General features: G+C 42.8%; 1 pseudogene; it reads right to left on the bottom strand.

Annotated features, from left to right (window-relative positions):
* Positions 1 to 11,623: 11,623 nt before the first annotated feature.
* Positions 11,624 to 12,157, bottom strand: LOC147621713 (secreted RxLR effector protein 161 pseudogene; annotated as a pseudogene).
* Positions 12,158 to 14,033: the final 1,876 nt, after the last annotated feature.

Raw genomic sequence — 14,033 nt, forward strand, 5'->3', positions numbered from 1 at the left:
TGCAGGGGGTGGTTGTGATGTGGAGGTTGTGTGTGTTGGTGGCTGATGGTGGTGGTGGTTGTGATGAGTGGAAGGCTTGTTGGTGTTAGCGGGTGGATGTGTTTGTGATGTTCCTTGATCAAAGTGGAAGGAGTACTAGTGGGTGCAGGGGGTGGTTGTGATGTGGAGGTTGTGTGTGTTGGTGGCTGATGGTGGTGGTGGTTGTGATGAGTGGAAGGCTTGTTGGTGTCAACGGGTGGATGTGTTTGTGATGTTCCTTGATCAATGTCCAAGTCATTGTTATTTTCAAGGAGCTCTATATTTTTATGCTTGGGATCCATTGGGTTATCTTCAATAGGATCTATTGGGATACCTACACAATATGCTACATAAGTATCATAAAGAATCATGACCCCTTTTGTTATATATATTCTTGGAAAAGATGTTTTGTTTTGTTGAAGAGGTAGATTATTCCTAGTGGCTCATAGACAAAATATTCTTAGCTTTGGTGGAGGTAACGTTGGAAGTTAAAAACCATCTTCTGTCTTGGACTCCCTAGCCACAATAGACCCTAAGTTATGACCTCTAGGTCCATTGAATAAATGAGTAGGGATTCAGGAACAAAAAGTTCTATCATAACTTCTTGATCTAGAAGATGGCTATCCATAAGAATGAAACAGCAAGCTCAAAGGTTCTTTATGATAGGGTGGTGGTTGGTTACTGTTAAGGCTTTCCAACCTAATGTGTCGTGGGGATCTTGCAAAAAGCCTACAAGGAGCTCATCCCTTGCGTAACCTTTGTTTGGAAGCAACTTGTTGGAATTAGGGTTGCAGGAATGCACACACAACTTCAAGAAGATGAGGAAGTTTGAGCACAACACAGTAGTGTATTATGAGTGCCAAAAATGAAAGATAACCAGCCCTAGAAGATAATGGGCGTATATACAATGCACGGGGGAAAAAACCTCCTAGTGAGGGAAAAAGTGCCCCGGCGGTCCTAAGTGTGTTCACACACATCACTACTATAATATGGTAACAAATCCCCCCTGGAGTGATGCGGTGAACAAGAGCTAGCACTCATGTATAGGGAAGTGTCTAGCTATGTGGACGAATCCACAAAAGGGAGTAAGCCCAAAGCTTTGCGAAAAGCTTCGAACTTCTCACGAGGCAGAGCCTTTGTGAAAAGGTCTGCAAGGTTATCCTGTGTTGGCACATAAGCCAAACTGATCTCTCCTGCAGAGAGTCTCTCCCTGACATAATGGTAGTGCACCTCAATGTGCTTCGTACGAGCATGGAACACTGGGTTCCGCGCAACTGCCAATGCGCTCTGACTGTCAGTGAAGATGGTGGTGGCAGATGGCTGCCCAACACCCAAATCAGCCATAAGGCGTCTGAGCCACACACACTCAACCGTAGCTGTGAAAGCTGCCCTGTACTCAGCTTCACAACTAGAAGTGGCCACAGTAGGCTGCTTCTTGCTCAACCATGATATGCATGAGCTTCCAAGCATGAAGCAAAAACCACTCGTGGACACGCGTGTGTCATAACAACCAGCCCAGTCAGAATCTGAAAAAGCATGTAAATCTGGCGGCAATGATCCCCCCTTGGGATAAAACAACCCAAGATGCCGAGTACCACTCAAATAGCGAAAGATACGCTTCACTGCCTGCCAATGCTTAATGCCTGGGCTATGCATAAATCTGCTCACCTGTGAGACTGCAAACTGAATGTCTGGCCTCGTAATGCATACATAAATGAGGCAACCAACAGCTGTCTGATAGAGTGTGACATCAAAGTGATCTCCAGCATCATGAAGACTCAACTTCAAACCTTTCTCCATTAGAGTAGCAATAGGCTTGCAGTCTTCAAGGCCAAATCTCCGCAACAATGTTTCAATATACTTTGTCTGACACAAAGCAATACCTCCATCACACTGCTTAAATTGTATCCCCAAATAATGATGCAAATGCCCCAAATCTGACTCAAAAGAGGCATTCAAATCAGCCTTAAAATCAGCAATATGACTCTCATTTGGTCCTGTGAGCAGCATGTCATCGACATAGAGAGCAATGATTAGATGTACACCATCCACACGTTTAACATACAAAGTGCTTTCTGTTGGACTATTCTGAAACCCATGTGCAGTCAAATATGCATGTATTTTTTCATACCAAGCTCGTGGAGCTTGCTTTAAACCATATAAAGCCCTTTTTAACCTGCACACTTTGTTTTCCTGCCCTCTTTGAACAAAACCACGAGGCTGCGATACATACACCTCCTTATGCAAATCTCCATTTAAGAACGCAGTCTTTATGTCCAGCTGATGTACATTCCAACCATTATGAGCTGCTAATGCACAGATGCTACGAACAGTGGTCATACGACATGTGGGAGCAAAAGTCTCATCAAAATCAATGCCCTTCTCTTGAGCATAACCTTTTGCAACAAGCCTAGCCTTATGGCGATCCACTGTGCCATCAGGCTTACGCTTCAATTTGTAAACCCACTTAGTGCCAATGGCCTTCTTGCCAGGGGGCAAGTCACATAAAGACCATGTACCATTCTTCATAATAGCATCGTATTCTGCTTGCATAGCAGCCATCCAATTTTCTGAACTTTGTGCCTCATCAAATGAAACAGGCTCACTTTCATCGCACATACTAGAAACAGCCAATGCATAACAATCTGACGCATAAGAGGCACCATGAGAGCCAGAACGAGTGCGACTAGACAAAGGGGCATCCAACTTGCTATCACGCAAAGTCTGCACCAGCCATCTAGGCATATTCCTAGAGCCCTCAATCTCTTGTCTCTCATCCTCAAGTGCATCATGCACATCTGCATCAGATATAGGCTGATCTGTGCTATCATTTAAAACCTGCATAGGCTGAAAAACTGCCTCATGAGGTATTGCACTTGACTGTGCACCACTGAAAAGAGGCAACAATGTATCATAGACATCACGTGAGCTGATATCTGTCTCCTTAGTACATGAAACCAAGGGCTGAACTGCATCTTCCACAAATACAACATCACGGCTAACCAAAATGCGCTTTGTCTGTGGATGATACAAACGATAGCCTTTGCTCTCAGCACTATATCCAACAAAAATACATTTGACAGCTTTGTCATCCAATTTTCTGCGATGTTGCACAGGCACTAATGCATATGCCAGGCAACCAAAAACACGTAAATGGCCAACAGATGGCTTGCGGCTATGCCAAGCCTCATATGGAGTGACAACCTGTAATGCTTTGGTGGGACACCTGTTTAGTACATAAGTGGCACACATGACAGCCTCAAGCCAAAAACCATGTGGTAGACTTTGACTCTTAACCATACATCTTGCCATTTCCATGAGAGACCTGTTTTTTCTCTCAGCCACACCATTTTGCTGTGGTGTATACGGCACTGTACATTGGTGTTTTATCCCACGCTCAGCCAGAAATGCATTAAATTCTGAAGACATATACTCCCCCCCTCGATCTGAACGGAGGGTGCCCATCTTACTTTCTGACACATTTTCAGCCATAACCAAAAACTGTTTGAAGCACAAAAACACTTCGGACTTTGCCTTCAAAGGATATACCCATGCATGCCTGGTAAAATCATCAATGAAAGTCACGAAGTAAAGGTAGTTTCCAAATGATGGAGTTTGCATGGGACCACAAACATCACTGTGAACAAGCTGCAATCTGCGTTCAGCTCTCACTGATCCATCTTTGGGAAAGGAAGCACGCTGCATTTTACCCAATATGCAGCCCTCACAAACATGCTTGACAGGTGCCTCAAGCTTAGGCAAAGAAGACACCATTTCAGATTTCTGCAGGCGCAGCAAACTTGCAAAATTCAGATGACCAAAACGTGCATGCCACAGTTTTGCATCTGAAATAGCCTGCGTATCCATAATAGCACATGCTGAATCCTCTACACATTTGCCATCCATATTGAGCTTATACAGCCCTCGACATAGTGAACCAGATGCTACAATGATGTCACCACAAGAGAGATCATGAACAATACATCTGTCATCCACAAATTTTACAACCAAACCTGTTTTGGCAAATGCGGAGACTGACAGCAGATTCTTTTTGATCCCTGGCACATACAATGCATCAAAAAGTGTAAAGGTGTTGCCATTTGCAACATTCAGCACAATCTGTCCAACTCCTTCAACGGGATAAGAGGAGTTATTGGCACAAGTGACAGTATTCCCTGTGGGAGCAGACTCAAGGAAAGTGAATAAACTGCGCTGCGAGGTGATATGCTTAGTGGCACCACTGTCAAAGTACCATACATCTGAATCTACTGCAGACATACATGTGTCATGCAAAGATGGGTCATAACTGCACTGCGCATTGAATGCCCATTCTGTATCTAGCACAACATTAGCAGATTCATTGTTAGAAGGAGAGGCATCTGCAAACAGCCATACCAGCCTCTTTCTTCTTAGCCTCTTTCGCAGCCAGCTTAGGACACGCTTTGATGACATGATCATTTCCCTTACAGTACTTGCAAAATGTCTTCTGTTTGTCACCCTTCTTCTCATCTTTGTCTTCCTTCTTTGGTTGCGCAGCATTTGCAGATTTCTGCTTACTAGAAGAAAAGCCAGCTTTACCTTTCCCGCTTCTCTGACTAGCAACGAAAGCTTGATCTGCGACACGCATAATATTCCTGTTTTGCCTTGACTGGTCTTCTTGCAGCAAAACAGAAACTAACTCCTCAAATGATAAGGCATTGGGATTGCCTTTCATCATCAAGCGAAGAGTGGAAGCAAAACCCTGATAAGAATCTGGTAGACCATTCAAAACAGTCTGCACAAGTGAACTGTCTGACAGGATTTCATCTGCAGAAATGAGCTGCTCTTTGAAATCCTTGATCTTTGTCAAAAAGCTATCCATAGAATCACCTTCGTTCATATGCTCACTCTCCAACTGTTTTCGGAGATAAGCAACACGAGCCTCATTTCTTGCCTGATACAATGTGGCAAGTACATCCCAAGCATCCTTAGAAGTCCTGCAGGAGCGAATATGTGGGATAATGGTACGTTTGACAGACAGCGCAATCAAGGCATGAGCCTGCGCATCTCTACCATCCCAACGAATCTGCTCTGCTGAAAGTGGTGGTTCTCGAACAGCTGCTACAGCACTTGTGCCTGCACCATCATCAACAGTACCTGTTTCTGATGTATTTGCAGCATTCCCAGCCACAATAGGACGTGCATCAATACCCTGCACAATGTTCCATAACCCCTTTGCTACCAATACATGTCGCATCATATATGCCCACAATGGATAGTTGGTGCCATCCAACTTATCCTCAGCAGCCAACATGCGAAATACATCATTGTTGTCAGCCATGGCCAATGACTGTACTACTAGATGTAAATGCTGTCTGTAAGAGGTAAACCTGTATAAAATCGACCTGTGCTATGTAGCACAGCCCAAAACAGACGAATGGGCACCTGTCCTGCAGATTTTAATCTTGACAGAAAATCTGCACAGTAGGACGATTTTGCCTGCGCAGTACTTGGAATGCAAAAACGGAGGGCGAAATGACTTCAGATCAAAATTCTGAAACGAACATGCCCTACGGGCTCTCCCACGGCATATACTAACCTGCAGACGCTCGTGAAACCTCGTCGCAATCGGAGGAGATGAAGCGGCAGGTGCCGGTGATGCTGCCCGGGAGGAGGAAGCCTGCTCTGATACCAATTGTTGGAATTAGGGTTGCAGGAATGCACACACAACTTCAAGAAGATGAGGAAGTTTGAGCACAACACAGTAGTGTATTATGAGTGCCAAAAATGAAAGATAACCAGCCCTAGAAGATAATGGGCGTATATACAATGCACGGGGGAAAAAACCTCCTAGTGAGGGAAAAAGTGCCCCGGCGGTCCTAAGTGTGTTCACACACATCACTACTATAATATGGTAACACAACTAAACCAACTAGTTGGCATGAGTGTCAATCTTGCTCCCATCTTCACACAACCAAATGCCTACAAGAGAGAGGGGAGAGAGTAGAGAAGAGAGAATCGCATCGTGAGTGTGGTGAATGGGGAATGCATATGCACAGCACATATGAAGGGAGTAGAAGAATGCAAGACTGCAACAACACAAGTGGAGACAAGGTTGAAGGAAGCGTGCTCTTCTATTGCCAAGAGTGAAAAATGATAATGAGGCCAAATGCCCGAAAAACTAGCTTATATACATAGGCTTTTAGGGTTCAGCCCTAGCCCTAATTCCTTTTAGTCCTCTCAAAAGAGACCAATTTCTTGCATTTACATGGCCCAAAAGTAAAGATCTTTACATAGCTAGCTTCCTATGCTATTCCTAGTATTGGGAACAACATTATTGGTCGTTTAAAGACACACATTGTTACAAAATGTTAGAGTACATTTGGAAGTAAACATGCCCTCCTTCTCGATGTAGATTATGTCCTCGGAATCTTTCAAGTTCCTTGGAGTAGGTGCTCTCATTGTACCCAAGTGATAAGGCTAAATTGGGACAACAGCTGGTACTCCTTGCTACAGAAGGCATAATATGGCTTCCAAAAATTGGTATCATGCATATATTCAAAAATAACAATGTGATATGCATGAAGGTTGTGTACTCTATAGTACAATCAAATGAGCTGCTTCAGATTAGGCCCTTTATTGAGGTTGAAGAGCTCAGAATGGACTTTTTTGCTCTTCATGTGATCTTGGGCAATCCTTGAGGAGCAAAAGATTAAAGTGTAAATAATCAATAGTAGCAATAAATGGTGGATCTGGAATATCTTCATATCTCAATATCCATTCTTGAATCTTTGTACATAATCCTAGAGTAGTGGCAACTTCCCATGTTGGAAATGGGTGAGTGCCGAGTTGTGGTACCTATTTCATTGTGTGCCTATTCTATGAAATTATATTGGCAGAGTAAGTGGACATCCATGAGGAATAGGTGTGCCATGTCTTAGTGATGTTTGTGCTGACTTTTTCTCTTGTGTTTAGCATCTTTAGTTGGGTAGTGGGACCTTGGATAGTGTCAGGGGACAATATGCCATTGAGTGTTCTCATGGTAGGTTGTGGAGTTCTGCTATATGTTTTGTCCATGATTGTGATGTTGAGCCATCATTAGAGATGAATCCTTGTGGGGCTATCCATGTCTTTCTTTCATTTGTTGGTCTCCTCCCGTGAGATCCTTGTCCTTTATATTTTGGTCAAACCACATTTTTCATCTTAGTTTTTCAACCTTCATTCCATAGGCTACCCTTAGCCTTGTTTCTTCTGGCCTTTCGAGTTCAACTAACCTTTCTGATAAGCCTTCCTCAGTGAATCTTTCCCTTACTGCCGCTCTCAAACTTGGTACTAAGTATTCCAGAGGCATTACTACCTCCATTCCAAAAGCTAAATTGAAGGGGGTATGGTTTGTTGCTATATTGTAGGCTATTTGATAAGCCCATAGCATGGCTGTAAGCTTGTGTTCCCAGTCATTATGACTGGCTTCCCCATTTCGGTCAGTATGTTGCATAACGTTTTGTTGGTACTTTCAGCTTATCCGTTGGCCTGAGGATAGTAGGGGGTTGATTTCCTATGAATGATAAGGAAGTCACTTGTGAGTTGTAAAATTACACCATTCAAGAAATGCGAACCTCTATCACTCACAAGATCTAGTGGGCATCCAAATCTGGATATGACTTGTTCATACAGGAATTTTGCCATTGATTTGGCATCGACCTTTCTCATTGCTCTTGCCTCGACCCATTTTGGGAAATGATCTGTTGCCACAATGACGTATCTAGCTTGTGTTGTCTTTGCAACTTATGGGATCTACAAAGTCTATTCCCCACTTCTCAAAGTGCTGAGAAACTAGATTTCTTGTTAAGGGCATTCTCCATTTTTGTAGTATGGCAGCTCTTTGGCATGGGTCACATCTTTTAGTGTATTCTACGGTGCATCCGAAAAGCATTGGCCACCATAGCTCGGCTTCTAACACTTTTCTTGTAGTTGTTTTAGTAGAGAAATGTCCTCCTACTATTCCAATCTTCTTGTATGCATCTTCTAACAATGTCGTCCTTCCCTATTTTATACAACTCCCCTATGATGAGTTGATAGGGAGCTACGCTTAGAATTAATCATCATCACTCTCTTACCTTGTCTAAGGGTATTTTGATTAGTAGTCCGTTGGCAAGATAATGACATATCTCTTCCGCCCATCCTGGTACAATGTCAATTAAGAATAGTGAGGCATCTAGAAGGTCATCATCCACTCTTGTAGCCGCTTCTCTATTAGGAATCCATGACATGTGGTCAGCCAACACATGAGTTATACCTTTCCTCATTGTGGCTATGAAGTCAAACTCAAGTAAGATTAGCATCCATCTTGTGATGCGCTCGGTTAGACATGGTTTGTTGACAAGATATAGCAGAGCTTAATGATCCATGAAGAACACAAACTTGTTGGCCAACAGGTAATGCCTAAATTTCTTTACAGCATACACCATTGCTAAACCCTCTCATTCTATTGTCATGTAATTCCGCTCAGCCTAGTTTAATTTTCGACTTGTGAAATATATGGGGTGGTCAAGTTTTCGTTCACCAAGTTGTGCAAGTACACATCCTATAGCGAAGTTAGAGGCATCAATATGCACATGAAAAATATTAATTTCCAATTTGGTGTTGTGGCAAGGGCATGCTTCAAGGCCTCGTATGCCTTATGGCATTCTTTTGTCCATTCAAAGTTTACGAGTAGTTTGCACAATGGTCATGCTATCTCTGCATAGAGATAGATGAATCTTCAATAATAACTTGTGCCTTGTAAACTTTTAAAATCCCTTAAAGTTTGTGGGTGGTCGCAACTCCAAATCAATTTAATGTTGCATTTATTGGTGGAGATTCCATCTCTCTCTTGACACTACATGTCCTAGGATTCCACTGTGTCTTACCCAAAATTGACATTTAAGTGGGTTAAGTGAAATCCTTTATAACCTACAGCGGTTGAAGACCATTCGTAAATATTTGAGATGCTCCAACCATTGACAATACACACATAGATCGTCTAGAAGATTTCTAGCCATATACGCAAGTATTCCTTAAAGGTCGTACTCATCAATCTTTGGAATGTTGCTGGGGCATTGGTTAATCCAAATGGCATTTTTCGATATGCAAAAACTCCCCATGTTGTGGCAAATGCGGTCTTATGTTGGTCATTAGGATCAATGGACACTTGGTTGTATCCAGAAAAGAGAATCCATCTAGGAAGCTGTATGCTTCATGTCCTGCCACTCTTTTGCGCACATGTTCTATGAATGGTAAAGGATAATGGTCCCTCATAGTTGCTGCATTGACCTTTTTGAGATCAACACATACTCGTATTTTTCCATTCTTTTTTGTAACAATCACAATGGGTGATACCCATTTCGTGTGCTCAATTTCATAAATGAATCCGGCGTCAAGTAATTTGTCAATTTCCTCTTTGACAATCAATTTGTATTTTGGATTCATATCATAATGTTTCTGTTGGACTAGTTTTGCATCATCTTGTATGGGAATCATATGTTGCACTACTTCGGGTGGCACACCCTTCATGTCTTTGTATGACAATGCGAAGCAATCTTGATATTCTTTGAGAAGTAGAACCAATCGTCGCTATTCATCCCTTGTCATGAGATCTATTGAAATAAACATCGGTTTATGTGTCTCACCTTTTCCTACCAAGTTTACATCCTTGACCTTTGCGGGTCCTTCATAAGCTCCATTGTCATAAATATCAACGATTCTTTTAGCCTTTTTGCAAAAAATGTGTCTATCTTGGACGGTATAAGACTTGAAATGCAGTGGTACAATTCTCAAGTCTTCGTCTTCATCTTTCTCAAATGAGGATTCTGATTTTACCCTAGAGTCTGACAAGTTTTCCTCCTTTGATTTTGACTCCTTCGTGAGTTGTTTCTCTATAGTTTGGGTTTTTTGCCATATTGTTTTCGTGGAAGATTATGACTTTGTGCTTCGAGGGCTTAAGAGAATAGGTCTTTGTGTTAGAAGAGCTCTCTCTTGGTGGCTACAAATAAGGTAATGGTGGAGTCTCTTCTGCTTGAATTGATCCAATAGGTATTACTAACTCCTCCATTTTCCTTTCCCAATAGGGTGTGAACTCACGGCCAACAGTCTTTGCCCATACATGTCTAAGCCAATGAAGATCAGATCGTACATGCACAACTTCTTCATTCTGTATGGATTTTTAAAGGAGATTAAACATCCTTAGGGGCACAATGGTCCCTTTTGGTGGTTTGTGGTCTAATTCCTTCACAAATTGGGTTCCTCGTGTTGTAGGTAGATCAATTGTTGCAAGCAAGTGCGTCTAGTTATGGGAATACACTAGCTCAGGAAGTGGTCCATACCACTTGGCATCTTGGTCAATTCCTTCATTCTCAGCCTCAAAAATATTTATTGGAATAGTTCTATCAGTTGTATTTGATTCGCCTACAAACAAATGACCATTGATCAGTCTGTGTTTCTAGGTCTCAAGATCTACCTTGATGACTTGATCATCTTTTCACAGGTATGATGTTTGTTAACCAATCATGTATCAGGCTTGCCGTACCCATATTATAAGAAAACAATAAACATATGTGCTCAACAGATAGCAGGATCTCGCATGCAAGAGAGAGAAACTGACATTATGTAGAATCAAAAAAATGATTACTGTAATCTCGATACAATAGATGGCGGTGCCTCCCAGTCGTGTGCTCCTGTTGCAAGAGCTTCGATGGCGTGTTGGAAACAGTGGGGGACAAAGGCTGTATACTAAAGACTCAGGGCTTCTGTAGCTTGTTTTGTACCTGGGCTTTCATGGGCTCGCTCTTATATAGCCACCACAATGTGGTTGCTTAGTTCTAGTCGGGTGCCTGACCCAGTCAGCCCAAAACGGCCGCTTGGAGGTCGGTCATGAACTAGCCCCTCAACCACTTGTTAGGACGGTGCCGTAGAATAGAGCAACTAACCTATGGTCTTCATTCGGTCCAAAGCCATTTGAGATCATCTGGGACCCCAAACAGGCCCCGCAACCCAAGAGTGGGTTGCCCTGGGAAATGCTCCATTTACCCTCAGTGCGGTCAGTCATCATGAGATGCCTTCCCGCACTTGCATGTAGCCTAGTTGGTAGTGTACCAAATCTATCTAAAGTCGTGTAGCCATTAGGCCACACATGGCCCCCATCTGGTGTCTGAACCAGGACCTACGAGATGACCTAGCTACTCAGATGCCTTCTCCTCATATGGAGGGCTCACAAGTAGAGTTAGCTGGTTGCCGCATACTTACACGAGAGTGAGGCATTGATATCTAACACCCCCTCTCAATGTCCACCTTGAAGTGAACTACCTTTTCGGCCCAATGTTGAGTCGATGAAGATGTCTCTCTAGCAAGTCTCTCCCAAGAGCCTTTGTGAAGATGTCCATAACATTCTCTGTAGTCAAACAATACACCAAGTTGACCTCTCCATCCATGATGAGCTCATGCACAAAGTGATACTAAATCTCAATGTGTTTTGTGCGAGCATGGAAAACAGGGTTCTTTGAAATTGCCATGCAACTTTGATTGTCGAATAACAACTGTGTAGGGTTGCTCTATGTTGCACACATGTCTCCCAATATCCTCCTCAACCATACTACTTCGCAGGAAGCAAAGCATGCTGATTTGTACTTAGGGTCGGTAGAAGAGAGAGCAACCATAGGCTGCTTCTTGTTGACCCATGAAAAAACTCCAAATCCAAGTGAAAAATAGGGTCGGTAGAAGAGAGAGCAACCATAGGCTGCTTCTTGTTGACCCATGAAACAACTCCAGATCCAAGTGAAAAATAGTAACCTATCACTGATCTCCTACTGTCCACGTCTCCTGCCCAATCCGAGTCACAAAATCCAGTCAAGATGTTGCCTTTGGTATAGGTGATGCCATATTCTAGCGTGCCTTTGATGTATTTCAGCACTCGCATCCCTGCCCTCCAGTGGTTCTCCCGAGGCTTATTGAAAAACCTGCTCAGTATACCAGTTGCAAAACTGATGTCCGATCGTGTGTTGCACAAGTAGATCAAACTGCCCACTAGCCTTCTGTACTTTGCTTTGTCCACCAGTGATGATGAGTCTTGAGTTGAAAGCTTCACATCAACCTCCATAGGTGTGCCAACTGACTTGCACTCAACCATGCCAAATGCTTTCAGTATCTTTGCAGCATACTTCTACTCTGAGATGAAGATTTGGTTTTGCTCTTGCCAAACCTCTATCCCCAAACAAAAATGCATCAGTCCGAGGTCTGTCATTTCAAACTCTCTTCCCAGCATCTGCTTCATCTGTGAGATCTTCTCTTCATGGTTCCCCATCATGACAAGATTGTCCACATAAAGGACCATGATCATACATTTGCCTCCTTCTCTCTATATATATAAGTTTGCATCTAATGGGCTCCTCTTAAACCCGTTTCTCATAAAGTAGGCATCAATTCTCTGATACCATGTGCATGGGGCCCGTTTCAGCCCGTAAAGTGCCTTCTTCAATTTGTAGACTTTACCTTATGAATCGAGGATCACAAATCCTAGTGGTTGCTCCACATAGACCTCCTCCTTGAGATCTCCATTTAGAAAGGCGAATTTTAATCCATGTGAAACATGTGCCAATTTTCATGTGCTGCTAAGGCCAAAACACTACGAATTGTGGTGAGTCTAGCTATGAGAGCGAGGTTTCTTGATAATCAAAACCATGTACCTATGCAAAACCCTTCGCCTATATGAGCCACGCCTTGTACTTATCCAATGTTTCATCGTACTTGTACTTGGTCTTATAAACCCACTTGGTGCCGATTACCTTGCGCTTTGGTGGTCGATCCACAAGGTCCCCAGTGTTGTTCTTCATTATGGAGCCATACTCCAACTGCATAGCCTCCATCCACCTATCATCCCCCTGTGCCTCTGCAAGACAATTGGGTTCTTCAGCACGGATCACTTCTGTCATCAATGCGTAGTTGACTAGGTGTCCATGTGCTCTTTTTTGCTCCTCTAGTCGCTTAAACTGATGGTGTTCAGATTGTTCCTCCTGAATATTTGGAGGTTCTCTACCATCCCTCGGGGGGGGTCACTATATGTAGAATACCCCTATCGCGTGCGTTCAAGGCCTATATTTTAAATCCCTTATCTGTGAATTTTTTTATCTATATAATATCCCCTTTTCTTTATGAATATGTAAAAAAAATTAAAAAAATTAAATCATACCCTTATGTAAATATATTTATGTAAGTTTCATAAATTAAAAATATGCTTCTGTTGAACGCACGTGATATTCACATTTTTTTGTGAGTGACCCCCCCGAGTACCATCCAAAAGCTACTTTACCCACTTCGGGAATGGCCGTTGCCGTTGTGGTTCTATAGGCTCGTCCTCTTCTTTTTCTTTGTCTTCATTCCTCCCAAGCACCATTGGGGGATGTCAGTCTGCATTTGGTGGGTGTACTTGATGAATATTCTCATCCTGGTTGTTTGGGAAGGAAGCCCCCTCCTCCACTTAATGCGGCCGTTCATTGAAAACCACATCGTGACTCACTATTATCTTCTTGGTAACAGGATTATAGAGGCGGTAACCCTTTGCCTCTTCATTATAGCCCAAAAAAATACATTTCCTACTCTTTGGATCCCACTTGGTCCAGTTGGCATCAAGATCATACACAAAACATTCATAACCAAAGATTCTGAAATGTGCAACTGAAGGTTTCTTACTAGACTAGGCTTGTAGTGGAGTCATCTCATTCACAGCCTTTGTGTAGCTATAATTCAAGATATAAACTACAGTGTTACATGCTTCAGCCCAGAAACTCTGGCAAATCTTTCCCATTCATCATACTTCTAGCCATTTCAACGATGAAGCGCATCTTGCGTTCAGCTACTCCATTTTCTTTAGGTGTATGTGGGGGAGGTTTTTGCCCCTTGATTCCATGACTTTTTCAATAACTATCGAATTCACCTAATGTGAACTCACCACCTCTATCTGATCTCACCATCTTTAGCTTTCACCCTAATTTGTTCTTCGACCATTG

The sequence above is a fragment of the Cibotium barometz genome, chromosome 29 (genome assembly GCF_041138505.1).
Source record: "Cibotium barometz isolate CiBa-2024 chromosome 29, ASM4113850v1, whole genome shotgun sequence".
NCBI lineage: Eukaryota > Viridiplantae > Streptophyta > Polypodiopsida > Cyatheales > Cibotiaceae > Cibotium > Cibotium barometz.